Source organism: Phascolarctos cinereus, unplaced genomic scaffold, assembly GCF_003287225.1.
Source record: "Phascolarctos cinereus isolate Bilbo 61053 unplaced genomic scaffold, phaCin_HiC Scaffold_1;HRSCAF=81, whole genome shotgun sequence".
Lineage (NCBI taxonomy): Eukaryota > Metazoa > Chordata > Mammalia > Diprotodontia > Phascolarctidae > Phascolarctos > Phascolarctos cinereus.
The window spans coordinates 67416301-67434863 of NW_027555514.1; positions in this window are offsets into that span (position 1 = coordinate 67416301).

Genomic DNA, 18563 nt, shown 5'->3' on the forward strand with positions numbered 1-18563 from the left:
CAGCTCCAAGCTGCTCTCCAAATTTTTGGGGATGGAAAGGACTATAAAAATTGTCTATTTCAAGTCTCTCATTAAAAAAAAAAGTGGGGCAGCTGGGTGGCACAATGGATAGAACAGGGGGCCTGCAGTTAGGAAGAACTGAATTTAAATCCAGTCTCAGACAATTACTAGCTGTGGGACCCTGGTAAGTCACTTAAACTCTGCCTGCCTCCGGTATCCTCATCTGTAAAATGAGGATAATAGCACTTACCTCCAAGGGATGTTGTAAGGGTCAAATGAGGTAATATTGAAAAGTGCTTAAAACAGTGCACATACAAATTTGTTTTAAGTAACTTTAACTGGGCCTTCACTGCTGCTAGGCAATTCTTTTATGTTTCTCTTATCAATTCACTATCTCACTCTTTATGGGGGCTCTTTTAAACCTTTTCATCCCTCCTGAAAACTTCCATGGCTCCCTCTCTTCCCATCCTCTTAGCAGAGAATCTTGCCTCATATTTTAAAGAAAAAAAATGAGCCCCCCTTTTCCCTTCATCCCCATCCCTATCACTCAGATGCTTTCTGCCTCTTAAACCTCCTTCACCCCTGTCTCCCGTGAAGAAGGTCCCTTTTAGCTCTAAAGTTCTATGAATTTTCTGGGGTAAATCCCCTGTGGGTGACTTATGAGAGAGCACCAAGGAAAATTAATGAATAAAGCATTTATTAAACACCAACTATGTACAGAGTACTGCAGATAAAAAAAAATGCAAAGTAAGACACTCAATCCCTACCTTAGAGAAGCTCATCTGTTCATGGAGGAGACAACACATGTAGAGTCACACAGGATAGTCAGCAACAACTGGCTGGCCATGTGTGTTCCCATGTAGGGAGGCATGAATAGGTTGTGATCTGCATCATTGAAGAAATACCTCACATGGATGATGTAACACATATTAAAGATAGTTAGGTGGCATGGTGGGTAGAGTAGCAGACTTTGAATCATAAAGACCTGTGTTCAAATTTGACCTTGGACACTTACTAGTTGTGTGACCATGGGCAAATCATTTAACCTCTTGGGCTGTGTTGGTTTCCTCATCTATAAAATGGGAATAATATCATCTACCTCCCAGGGTTGTTCAAGGGTCGAATGAGATAACTCATGTAAAATGCTTTGCAAATCTTAAAGCATTCTATAAATGCTATTTTTATTTATGGTATTGGGAAGTTTCTTACAGTTATGATTCCCTAGTTTTTCCCCTTGAGGTGAATAACATACTCTATTTTATCAGCATCCAATTCATAATACAGTGGAAAAAATGTTCAGTAGCTCAGACAGAAATTAGTGGGCTCTTTTACAAAGAAACAGAAAAATATATGTATATTTTTTAAAAAGTCCAGCCAGTCTAATGTGTGAGATTTATGATGGTTAGAAATATTCATTCCAGAAGGCACAAGATGGCCATCTGATGACCTGTTGGTTTAAAATGTGAATTAGAAAATGAGAAATCTACGTCAAGAGAAGAGGAAGCCCAAACTATTTAACCCTGTGTCCCAGATATCAATGGTAACGTTACTTCCAAGTCACTGGAATTCAAGAAATTCTTTTCATTAGCCCATAAAATTTATAAAAGCACTGTGTGAACTATATGAATATTTTTAAATGGACATTTACCAGGTGGAGGATTGATGATCAGGTTAGCCTTTGGGTTCTTTAATTGCATCTTAGCTAAGTAGGGCATGAAGATGTCTATGAACAGGCTTTCAGAGAGGATTTGGGCCCATTAATAAGTGTGAGTGATTAAGTTTCACAGGTGATTTAGCTTATCTGTTCTTAGGTTATTGTGAATTAGAACCACCTCTTTCTGCTAGACCTATCAATGAAGGTCTGGGTACCTTGAGGTGATCTTGAGAGAGCATCTTATGTAATTTAGGGGAAAGAGTGCACCCCCAAAAGTGGAGTAGACCTGGGGAGGAGGGAGTGGCATCTAAACAGCCAGAGGAAGAACGTGAACTAGTAGACCCACTTGTCAGTATATTGATATTGTCCATGAGATGTGGTATTTGCATTACAGTAGAGACTCCCTAGACTGGGAGGAGGTGCTGGTGTGGTAGCATCATTCCAATTCTTTTAAAGTTAAGATATTATACAGGACTAGCATAGGCTATCCACTGTGAGTAACAATGGATCTTTGTTAACAACAAACTAGTGTGTGCCTTAATCTCTTTGATTCATTCAGGGTGGGATGTTTTGGATAATCCTAACTATACCAATATAGCTCAAGGCCCCATGTCAGTGTACAGTCTCAACAAAGACCATACAGAAGCCACTAATCAAATAGCATGATATTTAATTAAGCCGTAAAAGCAAGTAACTTACAAAATGGATGAAAGAATAATTTTCATTGCCTCCCATACACACAAAATGGATGCAATCTCCTACAGGGAGTAGTGAACAAGTAACCAAATCCTGGGGAAACTCATATGGCCAATGGTAAAACTTGGTTTTGAGTGGCTCTAGAGCTGGAAGGGACCTCAGAGGCCTTTGTCAAAACCATTCATTTTTACAACTGAGGGAGTGGAGAACAAATGATTTGCCCAAGGTTGCCCAGGTAATAAACATCAGAGGCAGGACTTGAACTGAGGTCCTCCGTCCCTAGAGCCAATATTCTTCCCACTGTAAGATTTCATATAGTTCTTGACTGGATTCATCTCAGGTCTGACACCAGGTTTCCATCTCCCCTCCACAGGAATTGATATTTCTGGTTTTCTTACTTCACAGTCTCTGGAGCTGAAATGTATCAAGCATAAGGTATAATGCTAGCATCTCCTACTTAAGAAACTGCAACTCAAAAAGTCTAGCTCTTCCCTGTCTTCACCATCTTCTTCATAGCTAGCAAAAATGGTTGCACTGCTGGAAGCATGGCTGGGTGCAATGGCATCATCATTTATATCTCCTCCATGAAGCTTTCTTCTTCAACTAGGTCTGCTTCCTGATGAGCTCTCTGAATCCAGGCACAAATCTCATGGGATTCTGATGTCCTGGAACTGCTACTCCTCCGCAGTCAAGAACAGGAATGCCTTAGCCATCATGAGTGATAAGGATGGAAGAGATTCAGTCTGATGCGTTGGTACAAAACAAGCACTTGAAAATTTTTCCTTCTTTCAAAACACTACATACCTCTGAAGTCCTGAAATACTGAATTCCTCTGAAATAGTGCTATCTGACCTTGAAACTCTTTATTCTCCCCTGGTCCTTCATAGAATGTCGCCCATCATCAGCTTATCCTTTCTCCATATTTTCCTGCACCTCGTTCGCACATTCTAATATTCAACAAAATCTGTTGTTTGGCAGCTGGATGGACAGAGAACTGGGCCTGAAGTTAGGAAATCCTGAATTTAAATCCACCCTTAGACACTTATTAGCTACTGCACCCTGGACAAGTCACTTAACCTCTGTTTGCCTCAGTTTCCTTATCTGTAAAATGGGAATAATAATAGCACCTACCTTCAAGGGTTGTTGTGAGGATCAAATCAGATAATATTTATAAGGTGCTTAGTATAGTGCCTGGCACATAGTAAGCACTATATAAATGCTAGTTATTGTTGTTGTTATTATTATGTTATCTCACTAATATTGAGGTTTCTTCCAGTGATGAAAATTGCAATTCATCTGTGCCTGCCCATCCTTGCTGACTCTTATCCAGACACTTTAAACCCACCACAGATGATCCATTAAACATGTTGAGAGCTTTCTTCTAGGTCTCTCGACATGGTATAGATACCACTGGAGTATGTGGGCTGTCCATTAGTAATTTTTCACTTTTTCTTTAAAGGCCAATTTGATTCCTCTTCCCTCCCCCCTCCCCCAGCAATGCTTATTAAAGTACAGGTGCTCCGTACTTGATGTATACACAGATGGATGTGATTGGGTTGGGAAGAGGGGAGATAGAATGCCTGGTTTAATGGTTAAGTTCTTTCACAACTAAATCTAATGTCTACACCTTTACTCCCACTGCCCTCTTCCCAGCACAGTGCCTTATCTCCTTTGTCCCATCAAGCAAAAAGGAGAGGGAAAAAAGGAAGATTTCAGCCTTTATAGCCTCTCCTCCTTGTGAGCAAAGATCTCTGTAAGCTTTAGAATCAAAAGAACGTAGAGTTAGGGGTGGAAGGAATTTTACAGATTACCCAGGCTGGACCCCTTATTTTACAGATGAGGAAACTGAGGATTTAAGTGACTTGCCTAAGGTCACACAGGTAGTAAGTGATGGACTGGGGATTTGAAGGTAATTCTCTGTTTTTAATCCTCATAACCCAAATATTCTGAAAGCACTATGACAGTGTAAACTGCTAATCACTTCTGGTTTTAAAAAGTCAAATCAGCTGGACTCTTTTTTTTTTCTTTCCTATAACCTAAGTTCCCACACTCTGACTCTATTGCTGTGTAGGCTTATGGCTGCAGATGGTTGACAGCTGTAGAAATGTAGTCTCTGCTTCAGGGGTGTGCTAGAGCCAGCTCTAACCAGTTTGGGAGAGGGGCAGAGCTAATTGTTCAATTTCTAAGGCAAAACTTCACACCCAGAAATCAGCAAATGCTAAAGATGTGGGCTTCACTTGTTTTGTGGATTGCCTAGACTTAAGGAACTGATGGAGAAAATGTTAATCCTGCAGATTAAACTGAAAAGTGTATCGAGTATACATTTTCCCCAATGGAGAGCCAGTGATTAAACATTTATCAGCACAGCCCTGCCCTGCACCCGCTCTGGACCAGGCTATACTAAGCTCTCTTAGTCCAGTGGGGACCACTAATGATTCCTTTCAAAGATCTTTTGAGAAGATTTATATTATCAATGGAGGTATTATATACAAATCTTAGAGATCCTAGAAATCTACTCCACAGGGTCATGGAGGACTTCTGTCACTATTTTAAACCTGTAATTAATGTATAGAGAATTTGTTGTTGTTTCATCATTTCAGTCATGTCTGACTCTTTATGACCCCATTTGGGGTTGTCTTGGCAGAGATCCTGGAGTGGTTTGCCATTTCCTTCTCCAGATCCTTTTACAAAAAAAAAAAAAAGGAAATTGAGGCAAACAGGGTTAAATGATTTATCCCGGGTCACACAGCAGATGTCTGGGGCTAGATTTGAACTCAGTTCCTCCTGACTCCAGGCCCAGCGTGCCATCTCATTCGTCACCTAGCTGCCCCTATGTAGAATTAGGCTCCACTTAATCCCACTTGAGTGTTCATTCTGATGTGATGGGGGGGGGGGTCAGGGAGGGAAAGAATGACATTCATTTTTTTAAAGAAAGTTTTACCAATTCTTTTGTTTTGTCATCATTATAATAACTCAACACCACCCCATCCCCCATGAACCCTCCCTTATGAAAAAAAAAAAAAAGAGTTCCACAAAATAAAATGAAACCGTAACCATCTCTGGTAATATATGTAACATCCAGCCCTCCTAGGCCCTTGTCTCTCTGCCAAGAGGAGGGAGGGATATTTCACTATCTACTGTCCTCTGTCCTTAGTGGTTTATCAATGACTCAGTTTGACTTCCTCAAAAAATCGACTTTTCATTGACAGTGTTGTAGACATTGTGACACTGTTCTTAGAGAAAGAAAGAGTGGGGAGGGAAGAAGAGAAGAAGGGAAAGAGAGACAGACAGATGGAGATAGAGACACAAAGACTGAGACAGACGCAGACACCCAGAGAGGTGCAGAGACACAGAGACAGACAGAGAAAGAGAAGAAGAGAGAGAGAGAGAGAGAGAGAAGAAGGAGGAGGAGGAGGAGGAGAGGGAGGGAGGGAGAGAGGGGAGGGAGAAATAAGAGAAGGGGAAAGAGAGAAAGACGATTCCTTTCCTCTCATACTCTGAGAATACTACAGCTGAAAGAGACTGCTTCAAGTCACACAGCAAGTTGGTTGCAAAATTCAGACTAGAAGGTAGGTCTCTTGGATCCTAGACCTGTGATCCTTCCACTAGAGTAGGCTGTCCTTTTCAAGGGGAAAAAAAAGGATTTATATATAAAGGATTGGTCATTTCATTGATGTAGGATCTACCTCCTCCAATGCAGATTGCTTACCTAGCTGCCTCCTAGAGAAGCAGTATGTCACAGTGGATAGCTGGCTTCAGAGTTAAGAGTCATGGGCTCAGGGGCAGCTAGGTGGAGTGGTGGATTGAGCTCTGGCCTTGGAGTCAGGAGGATCTGAGTTCAAATCTGGCCTCAGACACTTGACACTTATTAGCTGTGCGACCCTGGGCAAGTCACTTAACCCTGATTGCCTCACCAAAAAAAAAAAAAAGGTCATGGGCTCAAATACTACCTTCAATATTTACTGTATGTGTGACCATGGACATGTTGTTTGCACCAAATCTATGATTTTATTGATATAGAAAAATCCACCTCTATCAAAGACTATTACATGCTCTGAAACCAATAGAAGTATTTGCCTTGGGAGATTGAGGGGTTAAGTGACTTTAACTGGGTCACACAGTCAGTATGTGTCAGTGATGAGTCTTTTGACAGTGGCTAGTTCCTTATTCACTATGCCATACCGACTGTGTATATGTTACAGTGTTAAAAAATAAATAGAAGCATCTTTAAAGTAAATCTCACTCTGTAGGAAGCTAGACTTTACAACTAAAATAGTCTTGCCTGTACTTAGAAGCACATTCTAAGGATCTTTGAAGATTTCTTGTCATTGATACTATGTATAGGCTTCAGTAATACACATATACGTTCTATACACATATTCTATTTTTTAAACTTTTTTTTTCCCAGGCAATTGCGGTTAAGTAACTTGCCCAGGGTCACACAGCTAGTTAGTATCAAGTGTTTGGTCTGAGGTCCAATTTGATCTCAGGTCCTCCTGACTTCAGGGCCAGTGCTCTATCCACTGTGCCACCTAGCTGTCCCTCTATACACATATTCTAGAACCATCTTTAACTCCTCTCTCTCCCTGTCCTGTCAGTCTTGGTACTGAGATTTCTTATCTGTTCCCCTCCCTTTTCATTGTCATTTCAACTACCTTATTTCACACTCTTGTCTCCTCTGACTCAAAATATACTAACTGGTCTTCTGGCCTCCAACCTATCTCTTCTCCAATGCATCTTTCAAAAGGTTAGGTGAGTAATCTTATAAATATGCCATTCTGATCACTTCACTTCTCCAGTCAATGGCTCCCATCTCAACTGAATAAACCATAAGATCTCTAAGGTGCTAGTCAAGACCCTCAGCTATTAATCTCAAAAGCATTTTTTAAAATGTTCTAACATTAATTCCTTTCATGGACTCTGTATGCTAGTCAAAAGGGACCACTAGCCATATCCTATTTTCATCTTGTCCCTTACTGTCTCAGTTTATGCTGTGACCCATGCTTGAAATAGATTTTTCTCTCATCTCTTAAAATCTTTCCTGTATTTTGAGGCCCAACTCAGTTACTTTCTCTGTCATGAAGTCTTCCTTTAACCCATCAGCTGAAAGTGATCTCTCCTCACATATTTTTACAGAACTTTGTATGGATTTCTACCTTAAGTCACAGTTATTTGTTGACATGTCTTATTCTCCCTATGAAGTTCCTGAAGACAGAGACTATGTCTTATTTCATCCTTATTTCATCTTTGCATCTTTGGCACCTAGCACAATGCCTTGTGTATAGTAGCTGCTCAATAAATGTTTCCCAGAGTATTTGGAATATATATGTGTGTGTGTGTGTATAATTTCTGTACATATGTAATGTATGTAGCATAGGTGCGTATACATATGTGTCTGTCTGTGTGTATGTATACACACAGAATTAAGCATTTGCAGAGAAAAAGATATGATGAGATTCAATGACAGACAAAAATATTGCTTAAATGAAATAAAAGGCTAGAATCCAGCAAACTTCTAGCTCAGAAATGCTATGTCCCCCTTGGCTATGAACAAGTTTAATTCCTGTGAAGACTAAGTAGATATTTAATTTATGAAAGCATTTGATATAATTGTGTGGTATTAGAGGTGATTTTTCTCACACTCAGCTACCAAACAAGTGTCTACTGATTTCCAGTAGCTGCTGTATGCCAGATGTGAATTATCTCATCGTGGACACATGCCTCCAAGATGCTGGGCTACTTTCTCAGTTCATAGGCATGCCTGGTACCGCTCGAAAGTGCTGAAAGAAGTGATAACCTGCTCAAGCAGACCTTGTCTAAGGGATAAAAGAAAGGAAAGGAAACTGTTTAAGATTGAACTGAAGTTTATCTACGTTCCTGGGTCAAAACCAATTCTTGAATGATGCTTGTTGACAGGAAGAAAAAAAAAAAGGAAAATGAGAGGAAAGATCATTCCTGAGCCAGGCAGTAATGGCCAGTGATGAAGGTGATGGAAGCCATGTCAGGGATATTAACTAGGTTTGCTGGACTGGAATGGAGAGTAATAGGAGTTGAGGACAGTTGGGGAAGGGGAGGGGGTAGGTGGGGAGGAAGGGGGATGAAAAGTTGTGAGAGTATTTGAGAGCATTGTAGCAAAAGAGAAAAGCTGCATTTGATACAATGAGAAATTGAGGTTAATTGTAGCTTTAACACACAGGAGTGATATGATCAAAACAACTTGAAAAGAGTTTTCTTTGTGTTGTATCTGATTCTGAGGATGAGATTGTATTCTTTGTCAAGGCCTATCTTTCTCTTATACTTGTGATTCCCTCGCCTACAATCTCTTCTGCCAGCTTGTCCTCACAAGCATTCAATCCCCTTCCTATCCCACCAAACACGCTTTTCCGTTCTTTCTTCTTTTCCTCCCTCTCTCCTCCTCCCTCTCTCTTGTATCTCCCTAGCTACTAGATCCTTTTGCTCCACTTACAGACATGCTCAGATGCCCCCCTCACCCTTAAAAAAAACCTTTCACTTACCACAGTATCTATCCCTTCAAGGTATTGTCCTAAATCTCTCCTCCCTTTCATAGCCAAACTCCTAGGAAAATCCATCTATTCTTTTCCGCCTACTCTCTCATCTCACTGACTTCTCACCTGATTCCAATCTGGTTTCCAAACTCATTACTCAAGTGAAACTGTTCTCTCCAGGATAACCAAAGATGTTTTAATTGCCAAACCATACAGTCATAGGCTTAGAGCTATAAAGGGCCTTAATAATGACTCCCTCATTTTGCAGATAAGGAAACTGAGGCCCATAGAGGTGAAGTAACTTGGCCAAGGTCACAGCAGGCAGAAAGTGGCAAAGTCAGGGTTTGGACCCAGTTCCACCGACCTCACATGCTGAGACCTTTCTTCTATACGCATGACCTTTCAGTCAGCCCTCGTCTTCCTTGATCTGTTGGCATCTTTTGACTCTGCTAGCCTCTCCTTCTTCCTAGATTCTCTCCTGTGCTTGGTTTTTTGTGACACTGCTTCTGGTTCTTCGTGTCCAAAAACACAGGCAGGAGAAAGAATCTAAGAAGTATTTTTCCATCTTGTTCTCAGCTTGCTACATGTCTTGCCTACTCAATCTTGCACCCTCCATATCCTTTTCATTCTGTACACCTTCTTTCTCAGTGATATGATCAATTCCCATGGGTTCAACTATAATGTGTATGCAGATGAACTACAGATTTATATGGCAACCATAGGCTTTTCTGAGTTCCAATTGATCAACTACCTATGGGACATTTCCAACGAGATGTATGCCTTTTAAACTCAACATGTCTGAAATAGAACCCATTACCTTTTCTGCACAGCCTACCCCTCTCCCTAACTTTCCTATTTCTCTTGAGGTTACCAACATCCTTCCACCCAAAGGTTCACAGTTTCAGTCATCCTTGACTTTTAACTCTCTTTCAACTTTTACGTCTAGTAAGTCTGTTGGTTCTATCTCAACATTTATTGCAATTATTACATCACTTCCCTCCACTTACATGGCCAAGTTCAAGTTTTTATCTGGGCTATTGCATCTGCCTCCTAATTGACCTCACCACCTCAAATTTCTCCCTTCTCCAGTCTATTCTACACATAGTCACCAAAAGGATATTCCTAAAGCACAGGTCTGACCAGGAGACCCCCTTTCTCAAGAAGCTCCGATTTTCCATACAGCCTTTAGGATAAAATACAAATGCCTGTGTTTGACCTTTGACCACCATCTGGCCCCAGCCTTCCTCTCCAGGCTCCCTGAACATTCTTCTGCTCACACTTTAAGTTCCCCACACATTACATTCCATTTCCCATCTCTGTGAATGAAGTAGTACTTCTCCTTAAGGCCACACTCCTTGAGGGCAGGGATAGGCCTTGTATAGGTGGCCCCAAGCTTGGAATGCCCACCTTCCTCACTTTTGCCCTTAAGAACCCTTTGTATTCTACAAGGCTCAACCCAAGTGCTGCTTCCACAGACAGTTTTTTCTGATCCCTCCAGTTGCTAGTGCCCTGAAATTGCTTTGTATTTATTTTTTTAATATATTTATATTGACCAACTGATGTACATGTTATTTCCCCCCCAACACAACATAAGCCTCTTTAGGGCAGGAATTATTTAATCTTTGTCTTTATCTTGCCAACACCTAGCACAGGTTCTGACACATAGTAGGCACTTTAAAAATGGCTATTAAATTGAATTGATTTGTATGCATGATATCTTGGAGAGAGGAAAATTTTGAAGTGAGGTCACAAATCAGAATTAGTCCCATACTCTTAAATGCTAGATCAAAAATGGGCACGGTTGTTTGAATAGAAAAGAATATAATTTGTTTTGCTTTGACAATGCATATTTGTTGCAAAGGTTTAATTTTCCTTTTTTTCTTTACTATGGGAGATGTGGAAGGGAGAGAAAAATGAATGCTTGAAGCTTAATTTAAAAGAAAAAAAAAAGTAACAGATCCAAAAGGGACAAATGTCGAGACTCGGGCATGACTCACTATTACTTTTGCTTTCTAATTTCCTTCATGCAGTCTTCAAGCATTTTTGATTGCACCCCCAATGTTTTTCTTGTTTCTCACTAGAGGACCTGGGTTTGAATCTTAGCTCTGTTACTTACTACATGTAAGACCTTAGGGTCATCTTCACCTGTAAAATGCTAGGGCTGGACAAGATGACTTGTAAAGGTTTGTTCTAGCTTTAAGTCAGTGATCCTCCTCACTGCCAATGACATCACCCTGGTTCAGAGCCTTATCCAATTTCACTCAGGCTGTTGTAATAGTATTTATGCCTTCAGTGTCTTTTCTCCTTGGTTGCTCCAACAACCAATACTCCTAAAACACAGTTTGGATCCTTTCTCCCAACCCAGACAACCTGCTCCCCACTGCCTACTTAAAAAGATAAGGACTGCCATTCAAGGCCCTTCACAATGTGGTATAACCTGCCCTCCTTATTGGTCTCATTCTCCTATCAAGCTACTATGAGTCCTTCTAGGTATATGTAATGCCCTTAGCCCAGCAATGCTGTTCATTTAATTCCTGCCCATCTACTTACCTATCTTGTTCTTTGAGGCCAAGGTTAATTCTCTTCCTGTGAAACTTTCCCTGATTACCCACTTTCACCTACCTCCCCCCACCCCCCAAGCAGGAACTATCTCTCCTGATAGCATTGTTTAGCTATTGTTACACTTTCACCGCCTGCTTTCATTTTAGCTCTGTGTACATCTTACCTCTCCTACTAGATAGCTCCTGCTGCTTGAGGTTAGGGATAATGCCTTGCTCAACTTTGTAGAAGGAGCTCAGAAAATATTTGTTTTCTGTGGGACCACTTTCCCACAGGCAGTAGTCCTAAGATGACTAGATATGGTGGGAAAGGGAAAGGAGATACAGAAAGAGTAGGGTTTTAAGTTGTGAGCCTGAAGACTGGGTAAATAATGGTAACAGTGATGGTCACTATGAAGTTGGGAAGATGGGCAATGGTGTGAGCTAGAAACATGACACTCATTTTAAGAACAAAGATTCAATTCAACAAATATCTATTAAGCTCCTACTTGACAACCCTATCCAAAAAGAAGTTAAGGAAGAAGGAAGGAAGGCAAGGGAGAAAGGGAAGAAAGAAGGAGAGAAAGAAGGAAGAAAAGAAAAGAAAAGAAAAGAAAAGAAAAGAAAAGAAAAGAAAAGAAAAGAAAAGAAAAGAAAAGAAAAGGAAGTTAGTCTAGTATGACTGACTGAATTGAACTCATGCTGGCAAGTAGGGACTGTACCTTCCTTTTTTCAGTAGTTATGAAACAACCATTTAATAACCTACTGTACAATTCTCAGCACTAGGAATCAAAGTAAAATTAACCAGTCTATATAGTTTTGGGGGATTTCTTTTTCTTTTTAGGCAATTAGGGTTAAGTGACTTGCCCAGAGTCACACAGCTAGTAAGTGAGGTCTATACAGTTTGAAGGATCTATTTTCTTCTCATTTAAGGAAATTGAACATTTTCCCATCCCATAGTATAGCTCCCATTCACTTTGATTCCTCAGCAGTTCAGCAACCTGAAAATTCTTTGAGTATAGGGAATATGGTTGATCTGGGCTAGATGACCTCAATTTATTGAAGGTAGATGCAATCTGATCATCTCCTTATTTATCTTCTGTTTTAATTCCCTGTTTACCACTTTTGTTCTATTCTTTCTAGTCTAAAGATCATTCTTCTTGGTAAACAGACACAATAGAAATTGAATGGTTCTTCTTCCTCTCAGTCACCCATTATCTATCACTTCACTTTCCGCCACACCGTGGCCCTAGGCTTTCTTTGATCTGATTCTTGCACCCCGGCATACCTCAAAATGCCCTTTCTATTGTCCTCGGAATTTATTGCAAACGTTAGCTCATACTGGTCTTTAGATTTCCTTGACGTTATTCTTATAGGAATGTGCCACTCTTGTATTCATATTCAGTTATCCCTCCTCCCTTCAGTGTTTTTATATATATTTATATTTAGAGGGGAATACAAAAGTGGAGTAGAAGGATGGATTGTTTTTTATCTTGCCCAGTGACCATAAGAATGAATAGCTGACATAAAGAATAGAATGGACAATCCCAGACACAAAGAATAGAATACATTGTACCCATGCCTTTGAGTCAAACCATTTGAAGAAAAAGGGGAAAAAAAAGCAAACGACATTTTTCCCCATATCTACCACCAATTCTTCCGGACATTTGCACTATTTTTTTTTAAATCTCAAAGATAAATGAAAATGGGGATTAGTGATACCTATGCAAGTATGACTTCAGTAATGTAACTAAAGTCGTAGTAGCTCATGGTGTCTGTGACTGTCTGCCTCTTTCTGTCACATGACATAAAATCCATACTTTGAAAAAATTTTGTGTTGAAAAAAATTTGTTCCAAAACCCTGCAACCACTATTCAATATGACCATAAAGTGGGTAAGCTCACTGTGAGATTGTGTGAAGAAATTCTGCTCCCAATTAGCTAGCAGCCCCTGTAGTTATCATATTTGATGACCGTGTTTTCATTATGAGGGAGAAAACTAGAAGAACCATCCAAAGAGGAATATCCTAAAGGTTACATGTAGCTTTACTAACAACTGGAAATCAATGATTGTTTCCATATTTGTAAAGCTGTGGTCTTTGCCACCCCTGCTCGTCACAACTCCTGAAGGGAAGGCATAAGGATAGGTCTACACACACGCATGAGGACTAAATATGATGTGAGCTACTTATTACCCATGTAGATTTTTTTTAATACTCCACATCTCTTGTGAATCAATTTTTCAGTATTAGTGTCACCCTTTATTATCTACTCTCAAGCAGAGCTAGGAGAAAAGTGAGCTAGTTCTAAAGTGGAATTTGTTATTGTCCTGTGGACCATCCTATGGAATAGCATGGTCAGTTTGAAATAAGCTCCCAGGAGACTCTTTTTTGTCAGACAATTATTATGGAAGTGTCTCCTCTGAATCATTTTTCAACATCCAACTATCTCCAATTAGCACAGATGGAGTTTTTTTAAACCAGCCTGGCTTTTAAACTATAGCTATAACCATTTGACTCAAAGGCATCAAGCCCAGGAGGGGCTCCTTTTGTCCAGCCATCCAGCCTATTCAGTACTTATTTGATATGTCTCTCCTGAATTTCATTGTGCGTATGGGGTGGGGGGGGTACCTAGCCTGCTGTCAATGACCATTTTGCAATGTTCCTCTATTAAAAGATGGAACTCTTTACCCCAGCCTTTAGGGAGGGCCGAGTACATGCCTTGCTGAAGATGTTTGACTTTCTCTAATTCCAATTAGTCTTTGTGTACCAAACATTTGATACTGTTGCAAGGTGAAATCTCTGTAGGGAAGGTCTGTAAGATTTGTCAAGAAAACAGCATTACTTCTTTGCTGTTTCTCTGCCAAGAGGGTTGACTAGAATGGATTATTTCTTCTACAGCCTTCACAGGAAAGCTCAACTCTGTCTTCAGTGACTCGATTGAAAAAGTAAGTTTCATTTATGCATTTTCCTGAAGACCACTTAAGCCACTCCAGTTTTAATGTGGGTATTTGTCTTCACTGGGTTTCCTAATTTCTGTATCATGCTGTCACTCCATGAATTTGCTCTGCTGGATGTGAAAAGATTAAAGGAGATGCTACCCTGGAAAGAGGGCCACTCTGATCACTTTGTGGCAGTAACAAGTAAGATAGCCAGGGAAATGTTTTTGATATATTGCTCTGGCTAGACAAATATTTCAGCCTCTGCCACACCAATGAACTGAATATTTCCATGGGACTGACCACCTTCTCTCTCTGGGAAAAGTCACCTGTGGAGAAATAACATGAACACATGAATGAGTGGTATAGGGAAAAGACCTGGGTTCTAATACCACTTCAGAAGCTTAATACCTATGTAACCGTAGGCAAATCCCCTATCTTCCCCCAGCTCTCAGTTTTCTCATCTGTGAAATGAGGGGTTGGATTAAATGACCTTTGAGATGCCTTGAGCACATTAGCTTTCAATTCTGGTTTCAACTAAACTTACTGAGAGTAGGGACTTTTTGTCTTTTCTTTGTATCTCCAGCACTTAGTGAATGCCTGGCACATGGCAGGAGCTTAATGAATGTTTATGGACGGACTGCCCAAACTTCTGTTTCAATCTATTAAAGCTTTCTTGTTAAGAGAGTTCAGAATTCCTAAGAGAGAAAGCATGATGGCTTTACTCTCATGCAGACATTTTTCATCAGTATTAAAATTAGTACATAATTAAGTAGTTATTAATTATATAATTAGTATATAATTAAGATTAGTATAAAAGACAGTATTGGGTGGTAAAAAGAACTTCAGGTTTGTAGTTAGAACTACTAGGTAAAAATGATACTTTTGACTCATTAGTTTTGTGATCCAGGAAAAGTCTCTTAATTTCTCTGAGCCTCAGTTTCTTCATCTGTAAAATGAAGATTATAATTGCACTCATTTCCTATCCTAAAGTTTTTATGAGTATCATAGAATAATAGATTTTGAATTGGAAGGCCACTAGATTCCATTTAGTCCAAATGCATCATGTTAAAGATGAAGACATGGAGGTTAAGTGATTTGTCTAAGGTCACCCAGAGAGTAAGAAACAGAGCTAGGATTTGAACTCACATATTCTTATTCCAAATCCCGGCATTCTTTACACTACACTGGCCTTCTCCAAAGAGATGATGTATGTAAAGCATTTTGCATGCCTTAAGGCAGTATAATTAAAGAAGAGAAAAAATTATTAGTTACCTAATATAAGCTATATAGGAGTCAGCTAGATAGTTCAGTAGATAGAGCACTGAGCCTTAAGTCAAGAAGACCTGAGTTCAAATCGGGTCTCAGACACTTACTAGCTGTGTCACCCTAGGTAAGTGCTTTAACCTCTGTTTACCTTAATCCACTAGTGAAAGAATGACAAACCACTCCAGAATCTTTGCCAAGAAAACTCCTTGGACGGTGCTGGTATGATATGGTCCACAGGGTAATGAATGGTCAGACACAACTGAACAACTGAATAAATATGCTGTATAGTGTATGTCTTTTGAGTACTTCATCAAAATTCTGTTTTGCCTCCCTAAATTGTAAGCTAGGTGGCACAGTGGATGGAACACTGAACTTAGAGTCAAGAGAACCTGAGTTCAAGTCTAGCCTAAGATACTAACTAGCTCTATAATCGTGGGCATGTTCTTTAACCTTTGTCTGCCTAGTTTTCCTGTCTGTCAAATGAAGTTAATGATAGTGTCTATCTTTCAGGGTTGTTGTGAAGCTAAAATAATATCTGCAAAGCATTTTACATATCTCAAAGCACTATCTAAATGCCAGCTATTATTATTGTTGTTGTTATTGTTACACTCTCAGAATAATTATGACATTGGTCTTTTGCTCTCATAAGTTCTCACCCATGTTGTACTTAGTCCTTCAAATCACAAAGGGAGGAAACTGACGACTATTTGTTAAATTTATTCCTTTTCATCGAAATGATGTGTTTTATTTCTGGAAGGGTGAAAGCATGTCACTTGAAGTCAATAAGACTGTGAACCAGATAATGATGCATATTATATAGCAGAGCTTTCAAGTTTTAAAGCACTTTTCATTTATTTCATTTTAATCAACCAGCAAGCATTTATTAAGGATCTACTGTATACCAGGTACTGGTATATGGGATACAAATACAAAAGCCAGACAGCGCCTACCCCACAAGGAGCTTACATTCTATTAGCATGGTGTATACGATGTTCATGCATAGGTACATAAGGCTGTATTAAAAATAAGGACATAGGGTTTTGCCTAGCCAGTAGGGGACCCAAGGAAGACCTCTTCAGGGAGGTAGCCCTTGAACTAAGCCTTGACAGAAGTTAGGGTTGCAAGGAGTGGGGGTGAGGAGGGAGAGAATTCCAGCTGTGAGGAGGGGGGAGTACAGAGTCGGGAGATGGAATGTCATGTAGAGGGAATAGTGGTTTGCCAGTTTGGCTGGAGCACAGAATATGTAGCAAGGAGTAAAGTACAATCAGCCTAAACAAGATAGAGTGCACTAAAAATTATAAAGGGATTTATTTAAGTGCCAAAGAGAGGAATTCATATTTTGTCCTAAAGGCAATGGGGAGCCATATGAAGTACTGCATGTATTATTACAATTATCATTTTACAGATGAGGACACTGAGGCTAGGAGACATTAAGTGACTTGTCTACTGTCACACAGTAAGGTAACAGGTATAAGATTCAATCCCAGGTCTTCTAGACTCCAAGCCCAGTCAGTGTCCTAGCCACTGAACCACCTCTTTAAGCTACGCTTACTATAATCAACAAATTCCATATATACTGCAACTATTTTGATTAAAAACCAAAGCTTTCCTTCTCCCCCACTAGAATAAAATCACATCCCTACTTTGCTGTATATGTTCTAAATTGTCTTTCAACCTCCTTTCTTGAACAATATTTATAACTTAGAAATGAAATTACATAAACCCTAGGAAACATTATACCAACTCCACTTATTATCCAAGGCTCAAGGATGCCTGACAAATTATAACTCCTTTGAAGTGAGCATCATAATGTGATTGTAATATAGTGTCAGGTTGGGGAAACAGATAATAGGCACAGACAGATATATAAGACTTGCATTTCTTTGCTGTCTACCTTAATTCTGCTGGAGAGCTTTTTATCCATTTTTTTTTTGCTGGTAATAGTGAAAGATACCCTTTTTATTTCAAATGATGCTTCGTAGTTGTTGTTTCTAAGCCCTTTCTGAATCTTCCTATGTGCTGTCACATAAACTGACTTCACGATGCTGAGAGCTTGGCACACTATGGTATTTGGGGTTCATGATGTAGCACTGGCTGGATATTATACAAAAAAACCTCTACATTTTTCTCCAGAATGAATGCAGTTTCCTGGATTCCATTAAATATCCAGCATCTGATTGTAATGTAATAACACTGGTGCAAGCTTAAGTGTCTCTGTCTGTCACTTGAATTGTTCATCTGGTCCCTGCTTATAACTATTTTCCAGTGTTCTTGTTACTGACATGAATGTTAAATCAATGGGGCACTTTTTTTTAAAAACTGTCCTCCCTGAATTTGGGTCAATTGCACTGAGCTACACCAGACTAGCAGTTTTAATGAGAAAAACAGAACCCAAAGAACCCCACCATCAACAGATTTTTTTTTAAAAAAGCACAAGGATATTGGTTATGTGAATCTCTATCATATGACAGCAGCAATGTGGTTATATTAATGTTCATAAGAATTTATATCATAGATCTAGTGTTGGAAGGGACAGTGAAAGCCTATCTCATTTAACTTTACAGAAGAAAAAACAAGCTTAGGGAGGTTAAGCTACTGTCCCAAGGTCAGGAAATCAGCATAAAAGTGGGATTTGAATCCACATACTCAATGCTCTTTCCACTATACCAATGCTAGGGCCTTCCTTCTGACATTAACTTCCATCTCTTCTTTGTAGTAATCGTTTATACACATAATTATTTTCACATTGTCCCCTGTATTAGACTATGAGCTCCTTGAGGGCAGGACCATATTTTTGCCTTAAATTGTATTGCTAGTTCTTAATACAGTCCCTGGAACAAAGTGAGCCCTTAAGAAATGCTTGTTAACTGCCAGTATTGCACTAAACCTCTCCAGAATTCAGTTTCCTGATCTGAAAAACTATGGAGTTAGACTTTGTCCCTAAGGTCTTTCACATCTCCAAAA